This window comes from Notamacropus eugenii, chromosome 6 (assembly GCF_028372415.1).
Source record: "Notamacropus eugenii isolate mMacEug1 chromosome 6, mMacEug1.pri_v2, whole genome shotgun sequence".
Classification (NCBI taxonomy): domain Eukaryota; kingdom Metazoa; phylum Chordata; class Mammalia; order Diprotodontia; family Macropodidae; genus Notamacropus; species Notamacropus eugenii.
In genome coordinates this window covers 18,558,516-18,573,670 of record NC_092877.1, presented here as the reverse complement: position 1 = coordinate 18,573,670, position 15,155 = coordinate 18,558,516, and the positions used below count along the sequence as shown (strand labels likewise).

The window sequence follows — 15,155 nt, the reverse complement described above, 5'->3', positions numbered from 1 at the left end:
GATCATAGTCTCCCAAAAGGACAGAACAGGACAAAAAGACTTCACACCATAAGGAAGAAAAAAATAGGAGAGAATTGTTCAGAACTTCTGAATATAGAAAATGAAATCCCAATTTTAAAAATGTACAGATATGGTACAAAAAATAATGCAAAGCTTCAAAGTTCAAGATACATAGCAGTTATATTTGTCTACTAAATTCATAAGCAACAAGTTCTTCATACTATCAGAAGAAAGACCTTCAAATACAAAGGAAAGTACATTTCAATAATGCAAGACTATTCTGCACCCACCAGAAAACATAGGAGGGAATGGAATAACTTATGATATATTACAAAAGATATATTGCAACGGAGCTCAAGATGCAGCTCAGTGTGACCTCTACTACAAACTTAAGCTTGATTATAAATGAAAAAATATGAACATTCAATAATAAAGAGGTATTTTAAACATTTCTAGAAAGAAAACCAGATATGGAGAGATTATTTGCTTCTCAAATATCCTAAATAACAGAAATGCAGAAGGACTAAATGGCAAAGAGACTTGGTAAGGAGAAGGAAAGATCTGAAAATGGGGGGGGAAATGAAGAGAGCCTTGCTTTGGTGATAGGAGGGGTTTCCAGTTATGAATGCTCTTTTAGGTGAAGAGAATGCTTTTTGAAGAGAGAGAGGATTTTGCATTGGATGTAACTGGAGGGATCTGGTACTTGAAAAGTACTTGTACTACCTCAGAAGGGAGGAGAAGCTACAACACCCAGGGATAACTGGCACCAAAGGGACTGGAAGAACATGGACCCAGAACACAGATTTTGAGGCAAATGGGAGCAGAGGGAGAGAAACCATGGGAGGGTACAATTCAGTAGTGAGTTGCATAATCAAGGATGTGGTAGAGGAGAGGCTCTAACATGACCCCTGCAATAATTGGCAACATTCTGGGGATGAGGCACAATGGATAAGCAAGCTGTACAAGGCAGGGACAGAAACAACCCAGAGGGAAGAGCCTAGTATGGAGAATCTGGAAGTTTTGATTGCAAGAAGAATACAGAGGAAAGAGAGACTAGATAATTTTAAGAGTTGTGAATCCAAAATGAGGATCTAGAGTAGACAGAAAAAGAGAATGTATAATGAAGAAAGTGAGAAAAATCCTTTTTGGAAAGGACTAAAAGAAAATGAAAATTTGAAAACTAATGAACAGGACTAGTTGAAGGGGAAGAGAAGGGAGAATCTACTTGACTAAGAAGGGGAAAGGAGGAAGAATTATATAACTAGCTAAAGGAAGAAAGAAAAAGGAATTAATAAATGAAATCTCAAAGAAAAAGTAGTAACAAAGAAGAAGAAAGGATCAGGGATGAAGCGAGAAGAGACAGTGGGGACAAGGTTATCTTAAAAAAAGATTAAAGTAAAGTAGCTGAAGGAACAGTACTGTGTTTATAGCAAAAGAGAAGAGGGGAATCACAACTTGGGGAAAAATAGAGAGAGACAGAGGAAAATATAAACCTAACTCATAACTTAAAATATGAATGGATTAAACAATCTAAAAAACAAAAAAGAGTGACAGATTGGAAAAGAAAATAAAGTCCTAAAATCTGTTGTTTACAGGAAACATATTTCAAAAGCAAAGATAAAACTGAGGGTATGGAAAAAAATTAATTTTGCATTAAGTGATCCAAAAAGGCAAGAGCTGCAATCATGCTGTCTGACAAAGCAAAAACAACATTCAAAAAATTAAAAGGGAAAAACAAAGAAAATATAGTATGCTGAAAGAAATCTTAGACAATAAACCATTATCAGTAATAAACATATATATTCTAAAGGCAGGGCATCCAAATTCATAACGTAAACATCTGAGTTACAGGAAGATATAGAGAGTAACACAATGCAACAGGAGACTTCAATATTCCTTTCTCAGTTTTGGATAAGTTTAACAGAAATATAAACAAAAGGGAAAGTATGGAACTAAAAAATCCTGGAAAAACTAGCGTTAAAAGATTTCTTCTAAATGGGATAACAAAAGAATATATAATATATGTAAGCACCACATACAACTTTATAAAAACTGATCATGTACTAGGGCATAGAAATACTGCAAGCAAGTGTAAAAAGTTAATATATCCTTTATAAATTATAATGCAATAAAGATAGTAATTGATTTAAGGACCACAAACAATAGATAGATAGATAGACAGACAGACAGACAGATATAGATACACAGAGTGGCCCAAATGGAGACTTAACAATAAAATCCTAAATAATGAGTGAATTAAAGAACTGAAGCAGTCTTCAGCGGGAAAATAACATCTTTACAAACATACATTAATAAAATAGAAAAAGAGGGGATTAGTGAACTGAATATGTATTTTTAAATCAGAAAGTCAACAAATAAACATAAAATAAGCTCCAAAGAGGAGTTATTAAAAATTAGAGGGGAAAGAGATAAATCAGAAAGAGCCCCCACAAAGAAATGATAAAAAAAACTAAAAGCTATTTCTTTAAAAAGACCAATAAAATGTGTAAATTCTTAGCTACTCTGATAAAATGAACAAAAAAACCCAGTATGCATAGGATATGCTAACAAAACAGATAACACAAAAGAAATAGAGGAATACCTTTAAACATATAAAATACTCAAACTATCAGAAGCCCACTTAGAGACTGTAAATAACTCAGTATCAGAAAAGGAAATAGATCAAACTGTAAAGGAACTATGGGGTGGGGGTGAGGGATGGGGAGAGAAAGCCTGGTCACAGGGAAATGAGTTCACAGGGAAATTCTGTAAAACTTTTAAAGAACAGTTAGTATCTATAACTCATAAACTCTTCTCAAAAACTGAGAAAGAAAACACCTTGCCACAATCTTTTTCTGAGACAAATATAGTCCTAATACCTAAACCAAGGAAAGATAAAATTCAGAGAAAAAAATATAGGCCAATCATTACTCAATTCAAAATTCAACTCAAAACATTGACTCAAAAATTTAAACACAATCCTATTAAACAGATTACAATGATTTAGCTGAGAAATAGTTCATTATGACCAAGTAGGATTTATACAAGGGATACAAGGATGCTCCAATAGGAGAAAAATAATTAATTATATTAATCATATTAAAAACCAAAACATCCAGAATCATAAGATCATCTCAATAGAGGAGGGAAAAGTCCTTTGACAAAGTATAGTACTTTTATGCTAAAAACCCACATAGAATACGCACCTTTTTTAATTTCATAAAAAAAGCGTATGTCTACGAAAGCATCATATGCAATGGGGAAACATACACTAGAATCTTTTCCAGTAAATATGGGAGTGAAGCTAGGATGTCCACTATCCCTACTCTTATTTGATATAGTTCAAAATATGCTAGCAACAGCAATGAGACAAGAGAAACAAATGAAAGGCATCTTAAATGCCTCAATAAAGAGGAGATAGAACTATCCCTATTTGCTAGCATGATGGTTTACTTGGAAAATTCTAAGGCACCAGCAAAGATACTAGTTAAGACAACTAGTAGTTTCAGTCAAGTTGCAGGCTATAAAATAAATCCTAAAAAATCGAAAGCATTTCTATATAATAATAACAAAACACAAGAAACAATGATACAAAAGAAAATCCCATTCCAAATAAATACAAAATGCACAAAATATCTGGGAATCAACCTACCAAAGCACATAAAAGACTTGCATAATTTCAATTACAAAGTGTTCCTCTGAAAAATAGAGAACAACTTGAATAGCTGGAGAAATATTCAGCACTCATGACTAGGCCATGCCAATATAATAAAAAAGAAAATACTACCAAAATTAATTTACATTTTAATGCTCTACTAAAAAGATACTTTGTAGAATCTGATAAAAATAATAACAAAATTCATTTGGAAAAACAGAAGATCTAGAAAATCAAGGGAAATGATGAAAAGAAATAGAGACAAAGGTATGAGAAAATTGAGACACTTATATACCATTGAAGAAACTGTGAATTTATCCAGTCATTTTGGAGAATAATCAGGTATTATGCCCAAAGGGTTATAAAACTGTGCATACCCTTTGATCCAGCAATACCCTATGAGATCTTTTCCTCAAGGTGATCAGGGAAAAAGGAAAAGAACCCATACATTCCGAAATATTTCTAGCAGCTTTCTCTGTGGTAGCAAAGAACTAGAAATTGAGGAGATGCCCTTCTATTGGGGAATGGCTAAACAAGTTGTGGTATATGATTGTGAAGGAATACTACTATGCTGTAAGAAATAATAAGCAGGTTGACTTTGGACGTTGAAAACCTTGCTTGAAATAATAAAGAGTGAAATAAGCAGAACAAAGAGAACATTGTGTAACAGCAACATTGTTTGGAGAACAACTGTGAATGACTAAGCTATCCTGAATATAAATATTCAAATGAAGTACAAAGGACTGATGGAAGAAGATGCTATCCACCCACAAAAAAGAACTGATCACTAGAAACATGCACAGTATAACTTCATATATATAGGGTGTGTGTGTGTGTGTGTGTGTGTGTGTGTGTGTGTGTGTGTGTGTGTGTGTGTGTGTGTGTGTGTGTGTGTGCATGCGCGTGTGTGTGTTAAATGGTGGCCTTGTCTAGGGAGAGAAGGAGAGAGACAGTTTGGAACTTAAAATGAAACAAAAAAATTAAATTAAATTTTTTAAAAAGAAACTGAATATTTTGAAAACAGAAAACCATGGAAAGCCTTGAACAAATGGACACCAAGTGAAGTAAGCAAAGTCAGTTAAGCAGGAGAAATAATGACAACAATGTGAATGGAAAAAATAACAACCACCCAACAGTCAGAACTCAGTGCTGTGCATGGCTGATATGGAAATGTTTTACATAACTTCACATATGTAGTGGGTATGACATTGCTTTTTAATGGGTAAGGGAGAGACTAAAAGGAAGGAGAGAATTTGGAACCAAAGATTTTAAATAAATGTTTAAAAATTTCAAATAAATTTGGTTACTGAAAATGAAATGCATTAAATTATATAATTATGAACTACATTAAATTAGTCAATTTAAAAACTTAATTTTATGAAATTGTAAAGAGCAACTTCAGCCCCAAAGAAGAACCTAGCCACCTCTTTTTGTGGAGGTCAAGGTCCATGGTTTACAAAGTCAGTTTTTTCAATAACTTGATTGGTTGTGTTTAAATTTTTTCTTTTTCTTTTTAAAAAAAATTATCCACTATAAAGGACAGCTCTCTGACATAGAGTAGAGGAGGTTCCAGGGGAAATTTAGGCCATATAAATATTATTGATAAAATCTATTTTTTAAAAAGATATCCTTAAAATAATCATTTTTGTCTTTCTAAAAAAAAATTCCAAAATTGTTTTTATAATTACCAGACTCACATGCTAGGAATTTTAGTATCAATTGTGAGACGTGAGAAATGCTGACACAGGACTGCCCAGCATGACATGCACACATCAAAGAAAGTGCCGTGCTGTATGAAAAAAACAGAATCATAAAGGAAATGTGACATATGCAAATCTAGTGACTTCTCCATCCCAAAAGTCCATGTGGACTATTTCTGCCCAACCTGTGACAGAGCCTTCTGAGTTCATATCCAACTGACCAGCCACAGCCCAACATACTGTACCTTGACTCCAACATTGTGACGTCATTGGTTCTCTTTGAGTAAGAAGGATGAACGATATATAGAAAAATGGAAAAAATGAGATTTTCCCCCACCATGCATTGTCATAGTTCTGTAAAAGCAAATGTAATCTCACAGACCAGTCCTCTTGTCCTCTTTTTGCTTCCTTTGGATGTGGACCTTTTCAGTTTTTTTTTCTATTTTTCCACTGATTTCTCCTCTAAATTATTAAGGGATATCTGGTCCATTAGTAATATCAAAAGTTCTGTTTGAGGGATAAGGCAGAAGGAGTAAGTTTATTACTGTTCCCATATCTTTAAAACACTCAGTTCAACAAACTTTATCACATTTCTATTGACTTTGCAAAATTGTACAAAGAATTGCCCCCTTGATGCTGACTCATAAGGAGTTTCCTCCTTCGCTTATTCCAATCCCTTCAACATCTTTAATCTCTCCTTCCCAACTAACTGACTTTTTTTTTCTTCTTCCAGATATGTTCAGGTCTCCTTTTATCTTCAGTGCAAATGTTCTTTCTAACAACATTTTTTTCCTTTTTGATGACATCAAAAATATCAAATGAAGGGTCTACAACCCTATCTGTATCTCATCACTACCAATTACTTCCATTCCTACCAACTACCTGAAAATGCATTCTCAGAGGTCTCTCCTCCTCCCAGTCATATACAAGTGAGGGCTTATGGAAAATTATGTCAAAATTTGGTTGCCCAGAGAAGTACATCAGCATTGTACATAAATTTCATGACAGCACACTTGCCCGGATTCTGGATAAAGGACAATGCTCTTGTGCTTTCCTAGTCACCAATGGAGTGAAGTAAGACTGTACTTGCTCCCATGCTTTTTTAGCATGATGCTTTCAGCCATTTTGTCAGATTCTCTCAATAAAGATGAACACAGCATCAAGGCCAGCTACATCACTGATGGTAAATTCTCCAACTTGAAAAGGCTACAAGCCAAGAGCAAAGTGGAGGGAGTGTTGGTGCATGATTTTCTGTTTGCAGATGATTGTGCACTCAATGCAGCCTCTGAAGCTGAGATGTAACAACATATGGATCAATTCTCTGCTTCTTGTGTTAATTTTGGCCTAACAATTAACACAAGAAAACACAGGTGCTCCATCAATCATCACCACATCATCCATACATGGAACCATCAGTTACAGCAAATGGAGAAGTTTTGAATGCTATGGATAAGTTCACTTATCTTTGTAGTATACTTTCCAGGGACGTACACATTAACAATGAGGTTGATGCAAACACACATTGCCAGAGCTAGCTCAGTGTTTGGGAGGCTCCAAAGGAAAGTATGGGAAAGAGTAGGTGTTAGAGAGACTACCAAATTGAAGGTCTACAGAGCCGTTGTGCTGTTGTATGCCTGTGAAACCTGAACAGTATACGAGTGCCATGCCAGGAAACTGAATCACTGCCATTTGAATTGTCTTAGGAAGATTCTGAAGATCACCTGGCAGGATAAGGTATCAAACACTGAGGTCCTTACTTGAACTAAAATGCCAAATATTCACACTGCTTCAGGGAGCACAACTCCGAAAGGCTGGCCACATTGTTCAAATGCAAAACATACGCTTGCCAAGAAGACTTTTATGGAGAACTCACACAGGGCAAGTGTTCTCATGGTGGTCAGAAGAAGCAATACAAGGACACTCTCAAGGTCTCACTTAAGAACTTAGGAATTGATTGTGCGACATGGGAGACTCTGGCAGAGGACCACTCAGCATGGTGTGCCAACATCAGAGAAGGTGCTGTGCGTTATGAGGAAAGCAGATTTGAAACAGTTCAAAGGAAACACAGGATACACAACTTTAGAGTATCCACCCCAAATATTCACACAAACTACTTGTGTCGGACCCACAGTAGAGCATTCCAAGCTTTTATTGGTCTGATCAGCCACAGTCAGACACACTGAAACTTGACTCTAGCATAGAGATGTCATTTTGGTCCTCGTGGAGAACAAAGGACAACAACCACCCATTTTTCAATTCTCATCTCCTTTGTGAAGCCTTCTCTGCCTCCTGGAGGCTACAATGATTTTTACCTTTTCTGAACTTTTTTGTAAATTGTTGTTTGTGCTACACAATGTAGTACTTTATTACGTCAGCATATAATACAATCATATGGGATACTTTCTTTTTCACCAACTATCTCATGTGTACATGTATTTTTAATCTCACAAATTAGATGGTAATGTCTTTGCAGGAAGGGACTATGTCTTAAATGTTTGATGTCTTACTGTACTTAACATAACTCAAGAAACACAGTTGGTACTCAAAAATTTGTTGAATAGTTGAATGTATCTGCTTTAAATTCTTAGCATCCTCATACATATTTTGAAATCTGAAAAAGTCTGAAAAGTATCTTGAGTTTCTTCTAGAAAATGTGATCAAGTGCAAAATATTTTATGTTATCAATAATTAATCTTCTTTGATAGAAACCGATCATATTAAGTACAAGGGAAGTCCAGAAATCTAAGAAAAATCGATACTAAAGGGATAGAATATGTGGCAGTAAAGAAAGAATTAGGAGTTCATTATCAGTCAATCAACAACATCTATTAAGAGCTTTTAATATGTGTCAGGCACTGAATGTGCAAAGCACTGAGACCAAAAATAAAGTGCAAAAAAAAAAAAAACCCCTCAAGTAGCTTACATTCTCAGAATTACACTCTAATTATGTGAAAGGCAGCTAATGCAGGAGTTCTCAATCTTTTTTTGTTACATGACGCTTTTAGTAGTATGGTGAAGCCTACATAAAACAAAATTCGTATAATTGCAAAGAAAAGCAATTCTATTGAAATAATTATCAAAAAAGTTTTAAAACAAGTTCACGAAACCCGTTAAGAACCCTTGAACTGGAGGGCGGAGCCAAGATGGCGAAGTAGAAAGACGTACATACACATAGCTCCGAACCCACAAACCACAGAACGACTAGAGGGGACCAAGCCAGGGTGAATTCTGCACCCAGAGACCATGGAGTATTGGAGGGAGGGAGATTTCTGCTCCGGAGAGACCTGCGGACCTCTCGCGGGGGGTCCTTCGCGCCGCGGGCGCCGGGGCGGGGAGCGGAGTGCGGCCCTACCGCGGCCACGACACTGAGGGGAGGAGATCCGAGAGGGCTACGGGGACGGGATCTCCAGCGGCCACGCGGGTCCCCCCACCCACAGAGGGACCTGCAAACCTCTCGCAAAAGGTCCGTCGCGCTGCAGACGCGGAGCCCAGCCCGGACCTGCGGCGGCAGCGGCCATGGCTCGGAGAGGCACAGATCTGAGAGGGCTCCAGAGGCGGGATCTTCAGCGGCGGCACAGGCCCCCCCACCAACAGGTGACTGACGGGGGTGGGTGAGAGAGTCTCTTTGGCGGGTTGAGAGGGGAGTGGGGTGCCCCCAAGGCTCGGGCCCCCCACCCCCGGAGATAGAAGCTGAGAGGCGGCTGCAGACAGGGGCTCCCCAAGCGGGCGGGAGCCTGGATCCATTGTGGAAGGTCTGTGCATAAACCCCCAGAGGGAACTGTGCCTGAGAGGCGGTCCTGCCCCTGACCACCTGAACTTAATTCTCACACTGAATAGCAGCCCTGCCCCCGCCAAAAATCCTAAGGCAGGAAGCAGTATTTGAATCTCAGTCCCCAAATGCTGGCTGGGAGGACCAGGAGGCGAGGTGGGTGTGAGGAGAACATTCAGAGGTCAGCCCACTGGTTGGAGAAAATGCCAAGAAAAGGGAAAAGAAATAAAACTATTGAAGGGTACTTTATCGGAGAAAAGACACTTCCTCCCTTCCTTTCTGATGGGGAGGAACAATGCTTGCCATCAGGCAAAGACACAGAAATCGAGGATTCTGTGTCCCAGCCCACCCAATGGGCTCGGGCCATGGAAGAGCTCAAGAGGAATTTTGAAAATCAAGTTAGAGAGGTGGAGGAAAGACTGGGAAGGGAAATGAGAGGGATGAGGGAGACGCATGAAAAGCAGATCAGCTCCCTGCTAAAGGAGAACCAAAAAAATCTTGAAGAAATTGGCACCTTGAGAACTAGCCTAACTCAGCTGGCAAGGGAGGTGCAAGGGGCCAATGAGGAGAAGAATGCTTTCAAAAGCAGAATTAACCAAATGGAAAAGGAGATTCAAAAGCTCACTGAAGAAAATAGATCTTTCAAAACTGGAATGGTACGGATGGACGCTAAGGACTTTTCGAGAAAGACAGATATCTCAGAACATACCGCGCAGATTCGAAAAATGGAAGATAATGTGAAATATCTTACTGGAAAAACAACTGACCTGGAAAATAGAATCAGGAGACACAATGTAAAAATTCTGGGACTACCTGAAAACCATGATCAAAAGAAGAGCCTAGATATCATCTTCCATGAAATTATCAAGGAAAACTGCCCTGAGATTCTAGAACCAGAAGGCAAAATAAATATTCAAGGAATCCGAAGAACACCGCATGAAAGAGATCCAAAAAGAGAAACTCCTAGGAGCATTGTGGCCAAATTCCAGAATTCCCAGGTGAAAGAGAAAATATTGCAAGCAGCTAGAAAGAAACAATTCAAGTATTGTGGAAATACAATCAGGATAGCACAAGATCTGGCACCCTCTACATTGAGGGATAGAAGGGAATGGAATAGGATATTCCAAAAGTCAAAGGAACTAGGACTGAAGCCAAGAATCACCTACCCAGCAAAACTGAGTATAATACTTCAGGAGAAAAAAATGGTCTTTCAATGAAATAGAAGACTTTCAAATTTTCCTGATGAAAAGACCAGAGCTGGAAAGAAAATTTGACTTTCTAACACAAGAATGAAGAGAACCATGAAAAAGGCGAACAGCAAAGAGAAATCATAAGGGACTTACTAAAGTTGAACTGTTTACATTCCTACATGGAAAGACAATATTTATAACTCTTGAAACATTTCAGTATCTGGGCACTGGGTGGGAGTACACACACACACACATGCACACACGCACACATACATAGAGACAGAGTGCACAGAGTGAATTGAAGAGGATGGGATCATATCTTAAAAAAAAAAATGAAATCAAGCAGTGAGAGAGAAATATTGGGAGGAGAAAGGGAGAAGTTATATGGGGCAAATTATCTCTCATAAAAGAGGCAAGCAAAAGACTTATTAGTGGTGGGATAAAGAGGGGAGGCAAGAGAAAAACATGAGGTCTACTCTCATCACATTCCACTAAAGGAAAGAATATAATGCACACTCATTTTGATAGGAAAACCTATCTCATAATACAGGAGAGTGGGGGACAGGGGCACAAGCAGGGTGGGGGGGAGGATGGAGGGGAGGCCATGGGGAGGAGAATGCAATCCGAGGTCGACACTCATGGGGAGGGAAAGGACCATAAGAAAATAGAAGTAATGGGGGACAGGATAGGATGGAGGGAAATATAGTTAGTCCTATACAACACAACTAGTATGGAAATCATTTGCAAAACTAAACAGATTTGGCCTATATTGAATTGCTTGTCTTCCAAGGGGAAGGGTTGGGGAGGGAGGGAGCTAAAGAAGATGGAACTCAAAGTATTAGGACCAAATGTAATGTTCTTACCACGGGGTAACAAGAAATACAGGTTAAGGGGTCAAGAAAGCTATCTGGTCCTACAGGACAAAAGAGAAGATGGAGACAAGGGCAGGGAGGGAGGATAGAGGAGACAGCAGATAGGTCACAGGGGCAATTAGAAAGCTCGGGTTTGGGGGGGGGAGGGGATAAAAGGGGAGTAAATTTGTAACCCAAAATTGTGTGAAAATAAATGTTAAAAATTAATAAAAAAAATTAAAAAAAAATAAAAAAAAAGAACCCTTGAACTAAGGGTACCAGTAATTTAATGCTTTAAATTTCAGCAAAAATAAAATTTATCCAAAACAACAACACAGCTGAAATTTTTTGCATTTGTTAACTTGTTAAGACAATATAGAAAATTTTTTTTAACATAATTTGGGAAGGAAACAAGCATTTATTAAAGACCTATCATGTCCCAGGTGATATGGTAAGCTATTTATTTCATCTGATCCTCACAACTACTCTGGGAAATAGATGCTACTATTACACTTAGTTTGCAGTTGAGGAAACTGAGGCAGAGGTTAAATGACTTGCTCAGGGTCATACAGCTAGTAAGTGTCGGTGGCTCCAGGCTCAGTTCTCTATCTACCATACCATTTAGCTACTTCAATATTAACGTTTGAAAGCTATGTAAATTCTGTATGCTATGAACTATGAAATACGCATGTATTGCTCAAACCTTTCATTTAAATTGGTTTTTAACACAGAACTTAACTTTCTTAATTTAAAAGAATTCTATAGAATTAGCAAGACAATCCCTGGCAGTCTGACAAAAGCCTCTTATGCTAAATAGAAATCTGTCAGAGTTTTATCTACAGGGAAATCAAAATAATTGCATAGATTACTGACTCTTCTCTTTGGCAGATTGTCAGTAAAAACAATGTACAAAATTAAGAAAATTATCAAAATAATTTAGCCAATACTTGCTACTATTTCAAGTACTTAGGTTACACAAAAAGCATTATTTTTGTCTGATCTATGTTGATAACTGCCTCCATTACTCACTTCATTTTGTTAACAGAGATATGACTTGATTCAAGCATTAAAAATGTTCTGTATTCATAACCATTAATGTCAACAATGAAACTATACCTGAAACATATAGGATAGTAGCATTTACCAAAAGTAACAACTTTAATATGTCCTACTATGATATCATCAAAGCAGGAATTGATTTCTTTTCTTGAACCAGAGTTTTTGCACTATTTCATTAAGTAAATGTAAGTATGAGATACAATTAAATTCAAGTCAATTCTCATCTTTCTGCATCCCAAAAATACATTTTCCCACTTCAATTTTTAAATTCTTATATAGGTTTGCACAAGCTGTATTTGTGCAAAAACACAAAGAAAATCAGAATAGACTTTTTTATACAAAGCAGGAAGAAAGGAAGAAAAAATTAAAGAAATAAAAATTCTGTTAACATGAAGAGAACAATCCAGGATCTAAAAATTACCCTAACCCCTGAAAAAGAAAACATTTCCAAAATTAAGGTAAATTCAGTGAAAATAAGGCAATTCAGAATCTATCAATCAACAATGAAAGGTTCTATTAGGATACAGACCCTTGCCTCCTTTCACATTTCCCTTATGTAATGAAGGACACTTGATGCAAAGGGATGTGGTTATGTTGCCATACATAAAACATAACTTTAAAAATCATGTGAATATTTAATATCAGTGACCTTTGGGATGCCAGTAATTTCAACAAATTCAGATAATATACATAACAGACATTAAGTACCTTAATAAACCAGAATTATTTAAAATCTGGATCCCAAATACCCTGTCCAATAAGTGAGAAAAATTAACTATTCTGTGTGAATCTGATAAATTATCTTCTCTATGTAATAAATTCCTTTGTTTATTTAGAAAAACGTCCCACAGTTAATGTTATTTTTTTTAGTATTAAATATACACCACAAGCTTATGCAAAGCTATGTCTTAAGTATTATTCCCTGCAAAAGTCTGATGGCCACTGCAGTTCAAGGCAATACTTGGATTTTAAATGAAATAACACATTGTCTAGGGGCGCCCTTAACCAAAAACACTCTGCTGCCACCTAGTGGGCACTGTCCTGAATGGTCACAGAAGAGTCATCTTGGGACATGAAACTGACCATAACCCTATTCCCACTACCTGACTACACTTTAAAACATATGCATGTATGGGCATTATGTATGTATACACACGTGCACACACATACACACACGTACTCAAATTTACTTGTATGAAATAAGCATGTCTATGTATGTATGCATATACTAAAATTTACTTGTGTGAAATAAGCATGTATGTGTGTGCATACATGTACTAAAATTTACTTGTGTGAAATAAGCATGTGTTGCCCCAAAACCTTTCATTTCAATTGGTTTTTAACACAGAACCGAAGGCTCTTAATTTAAAATAATTCTATAGAATTAGGGAATGAACCTGACAGCCTGATAAGAGCTTCCCATGCTACACAGAAATCTATATACGCGTGCATGTGTGTGTGCACGGAAAGGGCACGCCGCCCTTGCACTCCATCACCTTCCAACCCAGCTTCCGACGCTTCGAACTAGGGGACGTGTCGGCCGCCTCCACCAACAAGGCTTTAGAGCCCCCCAGTAGATCCTCCAGCTCTTGGTCTCAATGGGGGTCCCTGAACTCGGAAATCGTTTTGTAGAATTTGAACAATCTGAGGAGCACGGGCTCCTCCGGTGCACGTAAGCCACGATTTTAAAATGTAACAGATAAATAAAATTAGAGACTATTTTTTTAAACCAACCACCACGGATCTTCATCTTGTTTCCTCTACGCGGTAGTCATTTAACGCGGCTTCCCAGTACCACCGGCAGCCACCAGCAAGAAGGAAGTGGGTGGTTGGGGATCCAGCACGTGGTCTGACGTCACTTCTCTCACACCCCGCCCCTCCCCCATAGCCAAACTGGCGCCCTTCCGGTCTCTGGCCCCGCCCCCGCCGGGGCAGACGCCCATCCCCCTCCCCGGCCTAGTGCTGGGGAATGCGGCCTCAAGCCTCCAAGGGGATTTTATTTGCACGGGGAATCCTTTTTAGGGCAGGGGCGCCCTCTTGCCTGCTTCTGTATCCCCAGAGTAACTGACCCGTGACTGCCTGCCTCAGGGTGCCCCTGGCCAGGTCCCGTCACCCCTCGGCTTCCCCGTCCGTAACCTGGGGGGCTGGGCCTCCGCGCCCCCCACCAGCTCTAGATCCGGGCTCTTACGTATGACCTGGGTGACCTTGGGCGGGTGGTCAGCTCCTCTGTAATACTTACGAGAGGCAAGGCCTCGCCCGGGCACTCCCGCCGATGTCCTGGGATGCCCTACGTTCCTCCTGGGGTCTCACAAGCGGCTGGGGGATCCCCTCGGGATGTCGGGCTTGGGGCCTCCACCCCAGAGCCCCGCCCGCACTTTCCTCAGGCGAAGCTTCAAAGGCCTTTCCCGCCAATACCGCGGGAGCGTGCTCAGGGGGCGGGGCACGGGGGCGGGGGCGGAGTTTGGGGGAGGCCCTCGAGCTGAGGGCGGGGCTTGTGGAAGGTCAAGGGTAAGCAGGGGGTGGGGCCTAAGAAGCGGGGGCGGGGGGCGCCTTCGGAGAGACAGGGGCGGGGCTTGGGGACAGCTAAGTGGGATAGGAGGGAAGAAGGACTGCGGAGAAACGGAGGGAGGGCTCGATGGGGCGTGGCCTGAGGACTGATCAGGATAGGGGCGGGGCTTGAGGAGAGCTAGAAGATGCCAGGACACGTGTAGCAGCAGGGGAGCTGATTCCCGGCATGGGGGAGAGCCAGTGCGAAGACACGGGCGGGAAATGGAGCACCATGTGTGAGGACCATAGAGGGCAGTTTAAAGGGCCCAGAGGCTCCACAAAGGGGCAGGTTGGTGGCCAGTTTGTAAAGGAATTGACACTTGGTCCTAGAGAGATTAGGGGCAGCTAGCTGGCTCAGTGGATAGTGCGCTACTTCTCAAAGAC

General features: G+C 39.6%; 1 protein-coding gene across 3 annotated transcripts in view; it reads right to left on the bottom strand.

The window, feature by feature from the left end:
* CCDC73 (coiled-coil domain containing 73) overlaps nucleotides 1-14,635 on the bottom strand; it is a 155,095-nt gene extending 140,460 nt beyond the window's left edge. For 2 of the 3 annotated variants that reach the window (XM_072619232.1, XM_072619234.1), the window contains exon 1: nucleotides 14,464-14,635. The gene's annotated coding sequence lies outside the window, so the exon portion shown is untranslated. Of the gene's footprint in view, nucleotides 1-13,958; nucleotides 14,089-14,463 lie in introns of those variants that run through there. The other variant, XM_072619233.1, reaches the window with a different exon arrangement.
* Between the last annotated feature and the right edge of the window lie 520 nt (nucleotides 14,636-15,155).